The following is a 13529-nucleotide window of genomic DNA, read 5'->3' as shown; positions in this document are numbered from 1 at the left end:
AAGAGGTTCTCTGTCTGGTGCCACGCACAGAAGATTGACCCTCTACGGATTACGGCCCCCCAAGTACTGCCGTACCTGCTGACGCTGGCCAAAGCTGGACTGGCACACGCGTCCATCAAGATTCATCTTGCTGCGATCTCCCGATACACCAGAACCACGGGGCGGACGTCCTTGTGGTCTCATCGTCTGGTGAAAGAGTTCATGAAGGGACTATTCAGATCGTTCCCGCCGGTGAAGGCTCCGGCCCCGGCGTGGGAGCTCAACGTGGTGCTGACCAAGCTCATGGGACCTCCGTTCGAGCCTCTGCACTCGGCCCCGTTGAAGTTTGTCGTGGAAAACAGCGTTTCTTGTGGCCATCACCTCCGCACGACGGGTGGGAGAGATCCAGGCCCTTTCCTGCAAGGCCCCGTACTTGACTTTTCACGACACGAGGGTAGTGCTCAGGACGCACCCCTCCTTCATGCCCAAGGTACCGTCGGACTTCCATCTCAACGAACCCTTGGTGTTGCCTGTGTTCTTCCCGTCGCCTTCGTCGCCGGCTGAGAGGACTTTGCACTCGCTGGATGTGGCTAGAGCGCTGAAGTTCTACGTGGACCGCACGAAGTGTTTTCGGAAGACGTCACAACTCTTTGTGAACTTTGGACCTGTCAATCAGGGGAAGGCTCTCTCGAAGGCTTCCATTTCCAGATGGCTCTCCGGCTGTATCATGTACTGTCATCGGTTGGCAAATCGACCGCTGCCTGGCCGTCCGAGAGCCCATTCCACCAGAGCGATCGCAGCTACCACGGCGTTCCTTTCTGGTGTGCCCCTGCTGGACATATGTAGGGCTGCTACGTGGAGGTCGACGCACACTTCACGAAATTCTACTGCGTCGATCGGGATTCCAGGGAGGAGTCCAGGGTCGGCCAAGCAGTGCTGCGCAACCTGTTCGCCTGAGGTGAGCCTGGTGAGGAGGTAAGATGCTTAATGTTGAGTTTGATGTAATGCTTAATGTTGAGCCTTTGCCACCTCCCGTGGTTGTGCATGTGTGTACTGCTATGTATTCTTTATTCATGAGCATGTGAATCCATGCCAGACCCCATGCTGGAGAAGGAACAAGTTACTTACCTGTAACTGTTGTTCTCCAGCATGGGTCTGGCATGGATTCACATGCGAACCCTCCCGCCTACCCCTCTGCGGCTCTTCACTTGGTCATACTGCCACTTCACGTGCTTCCAAATCTGAAGATGGCTGCCAGAGGCGGTGCTTAGGTAGAGGGCAGTCATTGGCTGTGGTCAGTATGACGCAGAGATCAGTGATTGGTAAGTACTACGAAAGACAGATCAGAAACGAAACTGATACTGATTTTTTCTTTACCGAGGATTCCCTGCTTCACGGGGAATATTCATGAGCATGTGAATCCATGCCAGACCCATGCTGGAGAACAACAGTTACAGGTAAGTAACTTGTTCCTTATGTAAGTGGTAAAGAGCCTCCACCCTCCAATTTCTAACCCACTGCCAGCTTGGGACCTCAATGTGGTACTCGCTAAACTCATGGAACCCCCATTCGAGCCTATGCACAAGTCTAGTCTCAAACACTTGACTTATAAAACTGCCTTCTTAGTAGCCATCACTACCATAAGTAGTGTTGGTGAAATCCAAGCATTGTCCGTGCAGGATCCTTTCTTTACTATACATAAGGACAAGCTGGTTTTACAAGCTCTCACCTAAATTCATCTCCGAATTTCATGTAAACCAGTCTATCGAGCTACCGGCTTTCTTTCAGGAGCCCAAAAGCTCTGCTGAGGTAAAATGCCACACATTAGATGTGAGGAGAGCGGTTCTCTACTACTTAGACAAGACCAGACTGCTAAGAAAGACAAATCAACTGTTTCCATAGCGCCAGGCAGAGAAGGTTACCGCATCAGTAAGAATGCCATCTCTAGGTGGAAAGTCAGATGTATCAAACTGTACTATTCCCGATCGGATAAAACACTGCCTTTTACGCCAAGGGCCCACGCCACACGTGTTGAGCGATCAGCAACAGAAGGCACCGAGAGAGCGGTCCAACGATTGTGTCCTCTGGGCGTTCCTGTTCGCGATCGCCACATGACAAAGACCAACCGTCTGCAGTTAAAAAATGTGCTGCACTCCCAGGTTCGATCGTCGGAAGACGATTCCGATTTCTATGCTCCCAAGTCAAAGCCCTGTAGCGTCTACTCCCGAGATTCGGCGCCCTCCTTCTACTATCTCCGAATCTCGACACGAAGCGTCGAAACCCTTGGAAACGCCTAAAACCTCCGGAAAAAATTCCTCTAGTCACGGAAAGGGGGATAAACAACACAAACCTTCAGAACACCATAAAGAAAAACGGAAAGCTCCTAAAGTGATAGAGAAGTCCAAAGTCCCTGACACCACTCCTAAGAAAAAGTGTCCCTCCCACTCCTCATATGGGAGGTAAGAAGATGTGAAAGTCTCTACACAGGTTCTCAGAAGTAGTTTGTAAAAAGAAGAATTGTATGTTGGGTCACAAGCTGATTAGGCCTGCAAGTTGCAAAGGTTTCAAGCACTTTCACCGCAAGAGGCATGTACTCTGTCTTGTTTTACAGTACCTTACAATGAAGAAAAAGATGCAGCTGATGACTTCCGTTCCTGGGCCTCAGTCATGGGGACAAGAGGGAGGGTGTCGGGGGGGGGGGGGGGGGGTGGGGGGGAGGGGGGGAATTATGCCCTGGGACTGGTCAAAGCTCGCAACTGGCAAACTTCAGTTTCAGTGTCTGTTTCGCATTTCTGCTACTGCACTGGTGGTAACGCTGGTCCTGACTGTCAAGGTGGACTGTCCTTGCGTCAGGGGTCATGCATTCAGCTGAGGAGGGTCAGGCTTGGTGGGTCCGACGTCGTGGGAGTCCGGAGGATCTTCCAAATGCTTTTGGCCAGTTTACAAGTAACGCACACAATCTGGTGTCCCTCTCCCTGGCTCAACGGTTTCCTGCAGCACTCTGAGGAAATGCAACCAGCTCAGAGATAGGTGTCCAGGTGGCTTACTTGGGAGTTGATTGGTCCTACCAACTCAAAGGGAGAAGTCGTCCTTAGCAGGTCTTCTGTCGATGCGAATCTGGTGATTCGGACCTGCAGCAGAGCTTCACCGGGCAAACCAATGGCCCAGGAGTTGCAGCAGCTGTCCTCTTCAAGCTCTTCTTCGGTTCCTTTGTTCCAGTGGTCGACTCTGCCTTCCAAGCCAAGAAACTTGCCTTTTATTCAGTTCTCTCCCATTCATTCCAGCTTAGCTGTCACTCACCCAGCAGAGTGGCTGTCCTTGCCGGACAGCCATCCAGCCAATCACCACAGAGTGCATTTGAGTCTCCTAGGAGATTAAGCACAGGGAGTTTCGGGCACATCCCTTACTTCTTGCCCACCCCAGACACTTGGACGCCAGAGGCGCTCTTCACTCCTGAAGCCCGCCAAAGGCGAATGAACAAATACACTAAACCTGGCTTGGCACGCAGAGAAAAACTCTAGAAGGACCTTTCGACAAGTGCTAGACCACAGATGCGAGGAAAGTCCAGAGTGGTATCCGAGAACCGCAGTGTTGCTATTTGCTCTCAGATGCAAGGAGCTGAAACATTGAAGGACCGCTGAATAGAGGATTGCCCATTGGTGCCCCTGATCTTCCCATTGCAGAGCAGGAGTCCCCAGACATCCTCCCTCTCGTCCCCTGACTGAGGCACAGGAACAACCGGATCTGCAAAGCTGTACCGGAACATAAGTCGGCTGGAACCATTTCTTCTAACCAGAGGTACTGTAAAGTCGAAGAGAACTTACCTCTTGTTGTGTAGCCTTGCTTGCTCTCAGTTGAGACTTTTCTTGGTTACTTTGCAGAGTTGCTATAGCTTTGCCCCTCACAAGCCTCCCTGCTTGTGGCCCTTCAAGTGATCTATTTTTTACAAACATGTCTAAAAACATTGTGCAAGACATTTTACCCACCTACAAAGATCTTCAGCTCCTCTAAACATTGTGCAATTAACATTGGCTGTCCTGGCTCCCTGAGAGTCTTCTTACCTAGGGCTCTGCTCGTCATCTTTTCCCCAGGAAAGGGTTAATTTACTGAACATTGGAAGGTTTCAAAAGTACTTACCTGTTTTTGAATTATTTGTTAACCTTTATTTTATTCCCCTATCGAACCTTTGGACCAAACTCTGTATTGCTCTAAATGTACCAGTGATGAATCAATGTCCACAGTGTCCTATGCGATTTAAGTCACCTGAGGGTGAAGGAGGTCTATGTGCCATCCCCAATGGTTAACCTCTGATTTAGAGAAACTAAGAGTGTCCTGAAATATATTTTAAGTGTTACATGTTTTGCTCCCTTCTGTAGGAGTATACAATGGACCGTGAAATAAATTAATAATGTGTGTTCAGAAACCTTGAGTGTAAGTGTTTATTTGAATAACTGCTACAGTGAAACTGTCACAACATTACTGCTCACATTGACCCCTCTTGAGATGAGCCTGGCTGCTCAGCGGCACTAACAACCTGTGTAGTTCAGACTTATACCAAAGGTTGGGACCCTATTGCCAGGGGGACAAGTACCAAAGGGTACTGCATACAATCTTGCCTAACAAGTTGAAAGGAATATTTTTAAGCCAAAGGAGGGTTTTGGGCATGCTGATGTAAATGTAACCTGATCTTGATCCTGCAGACTAGGTGTAAACCTTTTTTTATTTCCAATCAGAGCAGTAATTGACTAGTTATGCAGAGCAGCCCTTGGGTTTCATGTTATAGCAATGCTTGGGTAAGGTATTTCTCTTGACAAATCTGCACAACGCTGAGGCCTCTGCTGCAAGGAGACACTGTGCCCCATTTAACCTATTGGCTTTTATGCAGAGTCTGATTGTTTTCTATTTACAGCTAGTGACACTGTGTAAACCAACCCACATTTGAATACACCAATCCCATCAAGTGTGCTATCACTGAAGGCTTGGTTGCGGCAGTCAGCAAAGACTGTAACCAATGGGAATCCATCAGTCAGTTGACGAGCCTTCACAAGAATAAACTCAATATGCAGGAATTCACTTATTTTTGCAGGTCTACATTACGTTCAGACTCTTGTCACTGAGGTTTAAGTTGCACAAGGACACCGGTCAAGGTGAGGCGTGGGCAGAGGTGGAGTTTGGACAGATAGCACAAGAGGTGGCGAGATATTTACAGAAGGGAACAGAGATGGTATGAAAGAAAAGACCTGACGCACAGAACTACAACTATAGATCACCATATACTTTAGGAAAACCAGTCAGACTTGCCCTGCCACTATTTTGTATTGGAATCTGAGCGATCCAGGGGTTGAAGTCAGCAGGGAATGAGTTCCACGACATTTTACAACTATTTGACACACACCTTGTATATTTTACCACTCGGCATAAGTTACCGCTAAACTGAAACCTTTTTTTTATTTTTTTTTTAAATAATGTATTAATTTCCATAACCAACAAACAACAAAACCTGCAGTACATATCACAATAGTTCAACATTTTGCATATGTCAATCAATGTCTACTGCCTACCCCATTACCCACCCCCCAACTTAAGCCTACTCCGTTCTGTCCTCCCCTGTGATTTTTCAGTTTGGGTTCTCTTCCTCGGTACCTTCCGCCGAGTCCTGGTCTGTAGACCAGTCCTGTGCGGGCCCATACACGGTGGCTATTAGACGTTTCAAGGCCATCAGATTCTGCTTCTTCCCCTCCTTTGTCCCCCGCCTCCTGCCATACTGTTTCCGCTTCAGTCCATTTCTGAAGGTCTCCCCACCAGACTTCTGCCCTTGGTCTGTTACATGCCAAACGCAGAATACCTATGGGATGGAAGGCAAGTACATATGCCAAATCCTTCAATTTTCTTACGTGCTTCATTTGGCGAGGTCTAGGGAACCCCCCTATCATGCATGCCCACACTGATTCAACATTTCATTTGACCCCTTTCTCGTCTAGCCTTTGAGCTATTTCTGCCCAGAACTTCCCAATTTCCGGGCATGCCCAGAACATATGCGTCATCCCAGCGTTTTCCTCTCCACATTTGGGGCATGTTTGTCATTCTGTGTTCTTAAATTTGGCTATTCTCTCGGGAGTCATATATGGTCTGTGGGTTACATATAGTTGTATTTGCTGTAGCCTTGCGTTTCTGGACGTTTTGTTATGATAGCCCTGCGCTCGTTCCCACGTCCCGTCACTCATAGGTTCCCCTACTTCTTCTTCCCAGTCATGTCTTAATTGGACCACTTCCTTCCCCACTCTGGACATCAATAGCTTATATAATCTGGAAATCTCGTTCCCTCCTTCTGCTATGTCATATAGTGTTTCAATGGCTATATCAGGTTCCTCTTCTAGTCTTTTTTCGGACCATGTATCTTTGATCCACCGTGTCATTCGGTTATATGTAATGTATTGTCCTGGCTGTAGCCCGGTTTCCTCCACCAGCGTCCCAAATTCCTTTATTTCCCCTCCTTGCCACATGTCTCCCATTGTGATTATCCCCACTGGTTCCCAGTACATTCGGATCATTTTCATTAATTGCCCATCTCCTCCCGACAGCACCACTAACGGCACTCGCGGCTAACACAGGGTTGGGTTCTCCATAACCTGACAAGCTTTCTGCCATATTTTCCATCCCAGTATCATCATCTCTGAGCGCTCTTTCAATTGTAGTTTAGGGAGCCATATTATTTCCTTCAGGAAGAACAGGGCACTCTCTCGTCTCAGCAATCTCGATTCTGAGGTCGGGTCCTCTGATAGCCACCTCGCTACATGTTGCAGTTGGCTGGCCAAGTAATAGACCTCATAATTAGGTAACTTAATACCCCCTTTATCATTCATATTTTGCAGCTTCCAAAGGGCAATTCTGTTCCTAGTTCCGTGCCATAGGAATTCCCTGCATATACTCTGTAGTTTAGGAAAGAACCGCCTTGGCATCAGGTATGGTATGTCCCCAAAGTGTAATAGCCTCGGCAGTACCACCATCTTCAACAGTGCCCCCCTCCCCATCATTGCCAAGGGGAGCTTGGTCCAAAACCTCATGCTTTTGGTAATGTTTTTCACCGCCTTCTCCGTATTGTGTTGAAGTTCCGCCTCCACCTTGTGGTAAATGTCTATCCCTAGATATCTAAATGAGTGTCTCCCATGGTATTGGCAGGAGTGGCAATCGTTCACTGGGGACTCCTAACTACCAACCCAAGGGGAATATACATGATTTTTTGGGATTCACTGCTATGCCGGATAACACAGCAAAGCGTTACATCACTTCTAGTATATATTGGAGGTTTTCCTCCGGATATCTAAAGTATAGCACAAGTCGTCTGCGTATAATGAAATTAGATGCTGTCCCCTTTCACGCTGATCCCTAGTTCCTTATATTGCTGTTTCAGGTATATCCCTAGCGGTTCAAGTGCTAATATGTACAGTATTGGTGACCATGGGCATCCCTGTCTGCTGCCCTACTTATTTGCCATCTCTCCGAAATGATCGCTCCTGTCTTGACTCTGGCTAGTGGCCCACTATACAATAATTTGACCCATTTAAGGTATCGCGGTCCTATCCCATAGCTAGTCAATGCTGCGCTTAGCCAAGGCCATTTGACAGAGTCAAAAGCTTTTATGGCATCAAGAGATACATTTGCAATCTCGCTAGTCGCTCCCTTTTGTGTACTCTATAACCCTGTGTAGTCTTCTAAGGTTATCTGAGATATTCCTGCACAGGACATATCCTGTCTGGTCCGGGTGTATCTGTTTGCTTATGACCCGTTTCATTCTGTTTGCCAGCACCGCCGTGAGTATCTTGCTGTCCTGGTTCAGCATCGATAGTGGTCTGTATGATCCGCAATCCTCATCAGGCTTATTGGGTTTGGGGAGTGGGATGATAATTGCTTCTCTAAGGGATTCTGGTAGTCTCCCTATTTCGAATGCCTCATTTAACGTTGCTAACAGCCGGGGGAGCACCTCATTTCTATACATTTTATAAAACTCACTGGGAAGTCCATCCGCCCCCGGGGTCTTACTGGTGGGCAGTTGCACTACCACCGCTTCTAATGGGATTGGGGTCTCTAGGTCTACCCGTACCTCCGCGTTTATTTGTGGCATGTCTATATCCCCCAGCATGTCTATCATCTTTGTTGTTGCTTCCTCCCTTATCTTCATACAAGTGTTTATAATATTCCAGAAATTCTGAGTTTACTCCCTCTTGGGTGTCCACTGTTTGCCCGTTCTTCCCCATTATTGCTCTAATCAGTGATCTGGGGGTCTCGCTCTTATACAGCCAGGCCAGCATCCTCCACGGTTTGTCTCCTACCGCATGCTGTCTCTCTACATATTTTTTATAGTTTAGATTGCATAGTCTTTCCCAGTGTCTTGTGCATTCCTGTTGAAGTTGGCTTATAGCTTCTGCTTTTTCCTTAGTGTCGCTCCCCTTACTCATCATTGTCTCTAGCTCGATCTCTGCTTTTTGCAGTTCTGATTATCCCTCCCTGCAGCCCCTTGGATTTGGCTATAGCTATTCCTCTCACCACCACTTTGAATGCTTCCCATAATGTACCGGCCGAGTCAACACTTCCGGTATTGTCTTCGAAGTAGTGGGTTATCTCCTTTCTTAGGTCCTCCCTAAACATTGTCATTTAGTGCTTCTGCTGTGAGCCGCCAAGTTGGGTTCCTAGCTCTTGGGGGCCGGTATTGCCATGTTGTAACCAGAGGCGAGTGGTCCGACAGAACCCTTGCTTTGCATTCCGTTTGTGTTATGTTTTCCAAAACGTCTTGTGTGGCAAACATGTAGTCTATCCTCGTATAAAAGTTCTGAGGGGCGGAATAATGTGAATACTGTCTATCTTGTGGGTGTTGTGACCTCCATGCGTCCTCTAGCCGGAAATCTGTTAGCAACCTCCTCAAGCCCCTAGCCACAGGGGTGGGCTTATCTACTTTCCTATCCGACCCGTCTATCCTCGGGTCTAATGTGCAGTTAAAATCGCCTCTCCATATCACCGCCTCCCCCAGGTACGGTCTGTTTGTTATATAGGGCCTTGAAATATGTCACGGTGTCCTAATTCGGGGCGTATGTGTTTACAATACATATTTCTTTGTTTTCCATCCTCCCATCCTCTTCTACTGTGGATTGCAGTAACTGGAATGGGACATGTGGTGCTACCCAGGTAATCACCCCTCTGGTATAAGTCGAATACCTTGCCCCATAAACCGCCCCCTTCCATATTACTTTCAGTTTTTCTTTTGTGAGGTGAGTTTCTTGTATTAAGGCTATATCTATTTTCTGCCGCCTTTAGATACATCATTACCTTGTTCCTTTTTAGGTAGCTATTGAGCCCTCTGACATTCCAAGAAATTACCTTAAGGTCCCCCCTCATTTAAACTTGTCCCGCATCCTCCATTGTGTCCCTCCTTTTGCTGCCTAAAGCACCAATTCTCATGTACGTAGGTTCGTTCCCCATCCTTAACTACCCCAACCCACAACACTGCAACTTTCCCAACTTTTTTCCCTCCCCGCTTCCTACCCAGCCCCAACTTCCCTTCCGCAACAGTTGCCCAGCTCAACCCTGGATCTCAGGCTACCCCGCATTTAGTCCTGCCCTGGCAAGCCCGGTGGAAGGACACAGCAGGGGGTTGCCACTCTAATGGCAATCTACTTAATCTATCTACTGGGGTACAAGTCATCATTGTTTATACAGCACCTCAATCTTGTTGACCGCCGCCTCGTTTGCCCTTTCCACCATCTTGGTGGTCGCTCGTTTCCAGCTGGCCATTCTCTGCATCCAACCATTCCGTGGCTTCCTCCGGGGTTTCAAAAAATAAAGCTTTGTTTTCGTGAAATATTTTCAATTTCGCCAGATACACCAGCATGTACTTATAGTTTGCCTCCCGCAGTAGTCTTTTCACCACTCCGAAGTTCAGCCGGCGTCTTTGCACCTGAAGCGTATAGTCTGGGTATGCCGTTATGTCTGCTGATGCCCTCCGGATCGAGCCTCCTATCCGAAAGTGTTCTAGAATCTTTTCCCGGTAATTAAGTATTTTGGCGATGATCGGCCTCTGTGGAGCTCTCGGTGCAGGTTTCCGCATCAGTGCCCGATGGGCTCTCTCCACTGCAAACCCTTGGGTCAATGCCCCTCAGTCTATCTCTTGCAGCAGCATGTTTTCAATGTAGTCCGTGGGGTTGAGGCCCTCCTCTCCTTCTGGGAGCCCTATTATGCGGAAGTTATTTCTTCAGGCCCGTCCTTCGACTTCCTCAGCCCTGTTCTCCAGGTTACATACTTGCTGACACAATGCGTGGATCTCAGAAGCAATCGACTTGCTAGTGGCAGTATTTGCTTGTACTTCTTTTTCCAGAACTCCTGTGCACTCTATCGCTCTCACATCTTGTCGAAGGAGGGTCATGTCTACTTGTACTGCATCGATCTTAAGTTCTAGTCGCTATTCACTCTCCACCTTTCCCATTTTATGGTGGGTTATGCGTTTTTCTTTGGGCCTGGCGTGGCCTCTTCCTTAATTGCTTTCCCAGAGGGTGTTGTGGTCTATCTGCACCGTGCTGCCAGTTCCATGGGCCCCTTCATGTGTTCCTTCACCGCCTATAGGTGCTGCGGTGTTTGTTGTGAGGGGGGAGCTCGGTGTAATATACCAGCCTCCTCCTCCCCTCTCAGCATGCCCATGGGGGTCTTTTCGCTCTCTGTCCTCGGATCCGCTCTCCAGCTGCCTTAGCTGCCCAAGACAACCTGCAGCCTGCCACCTGCACTGTGCATTTTGAGGGAGAAGATGTCTTTAGCAGGGGCTCTCATGCAAGCCGACGAACTCCGGTGCAGTACAGGATCCTGTATGATAATTTGTTCGGTCTTGGGCTTGCCCGGACCGTCCCCGCGGGTGCCCTCCACTTCGGGTGTGTGTTCCAATGGCCCACCGATCTCTGGCCTCTGCAGTTCACGACGCAGGTGCCGCACGTCTAGCACTCCTCCATGTACTCCTCGTCTTCTAGGCGGGTGCTCCGACCAGCCTGTGTTGTTTGACGTGTCATCCCCGCTTCAGCGCGGGCTTGCTCCTTCAGCTGCGCTCCGTTGGCTGGTCCATTGTGGGGGTTCCATATGGGTGTCCTGCTGTCTGCTCCGTGCAGCACCGTCATCCGGGCCGGCTGCTGCCACAGAGACCCAGCTTCACTTCGCTCCGCGTTACTGCCCCATCCACAGCAAGGAACAGTGGATCTGTCCATGGGTCCGTTCAGTCCACACTCACTCAGCTGCTCACGCCGCCGCTCCACAGGCGCACTCCGTGTGCCATCACAGTACCATGCTGCATCTGTATATATATTACAATTCGTCTAACCTTGGCACCCCGCTCACTCTACACAGCTTCCTCTTGCTGGCGGCCTCGTCCGTCATGGCTTGTGTTTTCAGATGCGCCACACTGAGCTTGCTACATTGTACCTAGATACTTTGTTCTCCTGGGTGGCCATTTTGGGTGTGGGATCGCAGACTTTTCAGCAAGCTTCAAACACCGTTATATTCCTGTCAGATGATCTGTAGCGAGCCTGGTATGGCTCATTGCATGCCCCACTATCTTATATGGCTGGGCTTTCGTTCTTGGGACGATTTCTGTGCAATCTGCCGGCGGGCAAACTCAGGATCTTGTTGGATCTGGAGAAGCACCAGGTCCTTCCAGCCTCTTACATGGCTGACTAGCCACACCCCCCCCAACTGAAACCTCTTTGACTGTACCTTCACAAAGCCTTCATGACCTGCACAGATTTTAGCTGGTTTCAATTTAGTTCGGGAAGGATGGAGGTGGTCCTGTTAACACCAAGACATCCCTCACTCCTTGTCCCTCAGCATAATCTCCTTCCCCCCTCTCAACACTTCCTGCCTTACTCCTTGCCCCTCCTGTTCTCCTCTTTCGAAGGGATTGTGTCCTCTGACGTATTCCTTATCTTTGATAATATGTTTCCAGCTTGTTGGCCTTGGACATTTTTTCTGTAGAGGGCGCTGTGTGTCGACGTCCGCCGAGTCGATGTCCCTCGACGGCCACCGTATCGGCGCCGACGTCACCATGCCCATAAATAGCCACGTGCTGCGTCCGTTGTTCAGTTCCATTTTGCTCAGTTCAGTCAGGATAATTATCTATTTCTACTCGAATATACCTTATAGTTCTCGATGGCTTCTTCATCAGAACCAACGACGCCGCGATCCGGCTTCACGAAATGTCGAGACTGCGGTAAAAAAATGTCAATAACAGATCCACACAGGATCTGCTTATGGTGCTTGGGATCCGAGCACCATTGTCCAGAGTGTGAGGACTGCATGTCCATGACGGCGAAAGCCTTGAAGGAGCGCAAGGGGAAGCTCGAGAGAGGTAAGTCAGCCAAAACCTCCTCGAAAGTTTCATCGGCTGAGTCGAGGCATTCGTCTCCTTGCCGTCAAACATTCCCATTCTAGATCTCGAAGCAGCTCCCACCATTCGTTGAGATCAAGACACTCAAAAAAGAGACGTCGCTGGTCCCATTCCTCGTCTTCTGTGTCCCAAGAAAGTCTCCTGTCCCACCAAACACAGTTCTCAAGCTGAGTGGGAGGAATTCAGAAAGAAAATGTTAAGCGTCTTCTAGAACGCGGCCTCGACCCCCTCGAAGACAGCTGAGGGTGATACCCCAGGTGAAAAACCCAAAAAATCAAAACGCTGTGAGTCGCAGCACCCAGCGAAACATTCCACCCGAGAGCGCCATGAGTCATCGGGTAGGAAGACACCGTCGTCGAAGATTCCTTCGACGCACAGATCAGCGCCATCGACGCCGTTGTCGAAGGGTTCCTCGACGCATCGGTCGATTGACTCGACGCCATCGTCGACACCGCCGATGAAAGAGAGGACCAAGGCCACCCCACAGCCAACGGTGATTTCAAGGGCCTCCGGCACGACGCTGAGACAGTCGTCGATGCCCTCGAGTAGGATCCTGATCCTCTCGAGTTCTTCGAGACCCCTTCCAGTTTTTTCGGCGCCTTCGAAGCCTGTTACATCGGCGTCGACGACATTGACGTTTTCTCGTCCAATAACGAGTTTGGCTCCTTCTGCCTTAGAAATGGGTTTTACTCCATTTCAGAGGTCAGAATACCCTGGACTTTCTTCAATTTATGAAGAAGGGGAAGATTCTGACCAGGAAACATTCGGGTTACAGAGGACCACACTACCTACTGCAGAGGATTTCACCTCTGAGGAAAGAAGGCTGAAGGAACTACAGGAGTCACTACATATGAGGCAAGTGGGCTGGACACTTTCCCAGAAGTGGAATTTGTTAAGCCAGACCCAAGGGAACATGCCCAAACACCATATAGAACCCTGATGGCAAGAATAATTGAGTTTATGGGTTGGTCTGCGCCTTTACCTGTTTTCCAAAAGGATGACCGAACAGATATATTGGACAAAGGCCCACAGGAGGACCCGGTGGTCCCCTTCCATTTAGCCTTACAAAGGAAAATGGCATCTAATTGGGAAACTCCCGAAGTTATCCCTGCAGTCAATAAAAGATTGTCAACCAAGT

General features: G+C 49.0%; 1 protein-coding gene across 5 annotated transcripts in view; it reads left to right on the top strand.

Moving 5' to 3' along the window:
• Positions 1–13529, top strand: part of ARHGAP35 (Rho GTPase activating protein 35) — an 849836-nt gene that overhangs the window by 618413 nt on the left and 217894 nt on the right. The gene's annotated exons all lie outside the window — the stretch shown is intronic.

The sequence above is a fragment of the Ambystoma mexicanum genome, chromosome 2p, assembly GCF_040938575.1.
Source record: "Ambystoma mexicanum isolate Mex_15411 chromosome 2p, UKY_AmexF1_1, whole genome shotgun sequence".
Classification (NCBI taxonomy): Eukaryota; Metazoa; Chordata; class Amphibia; order Caudata; family Ambystomatidae; genus Ambystoma; species Ambystoma mexicanum.
Note: the sequence above shows the minus strand (reverse complement) of the source record. Positions and strands in the feature narration are given on the sequence as shown.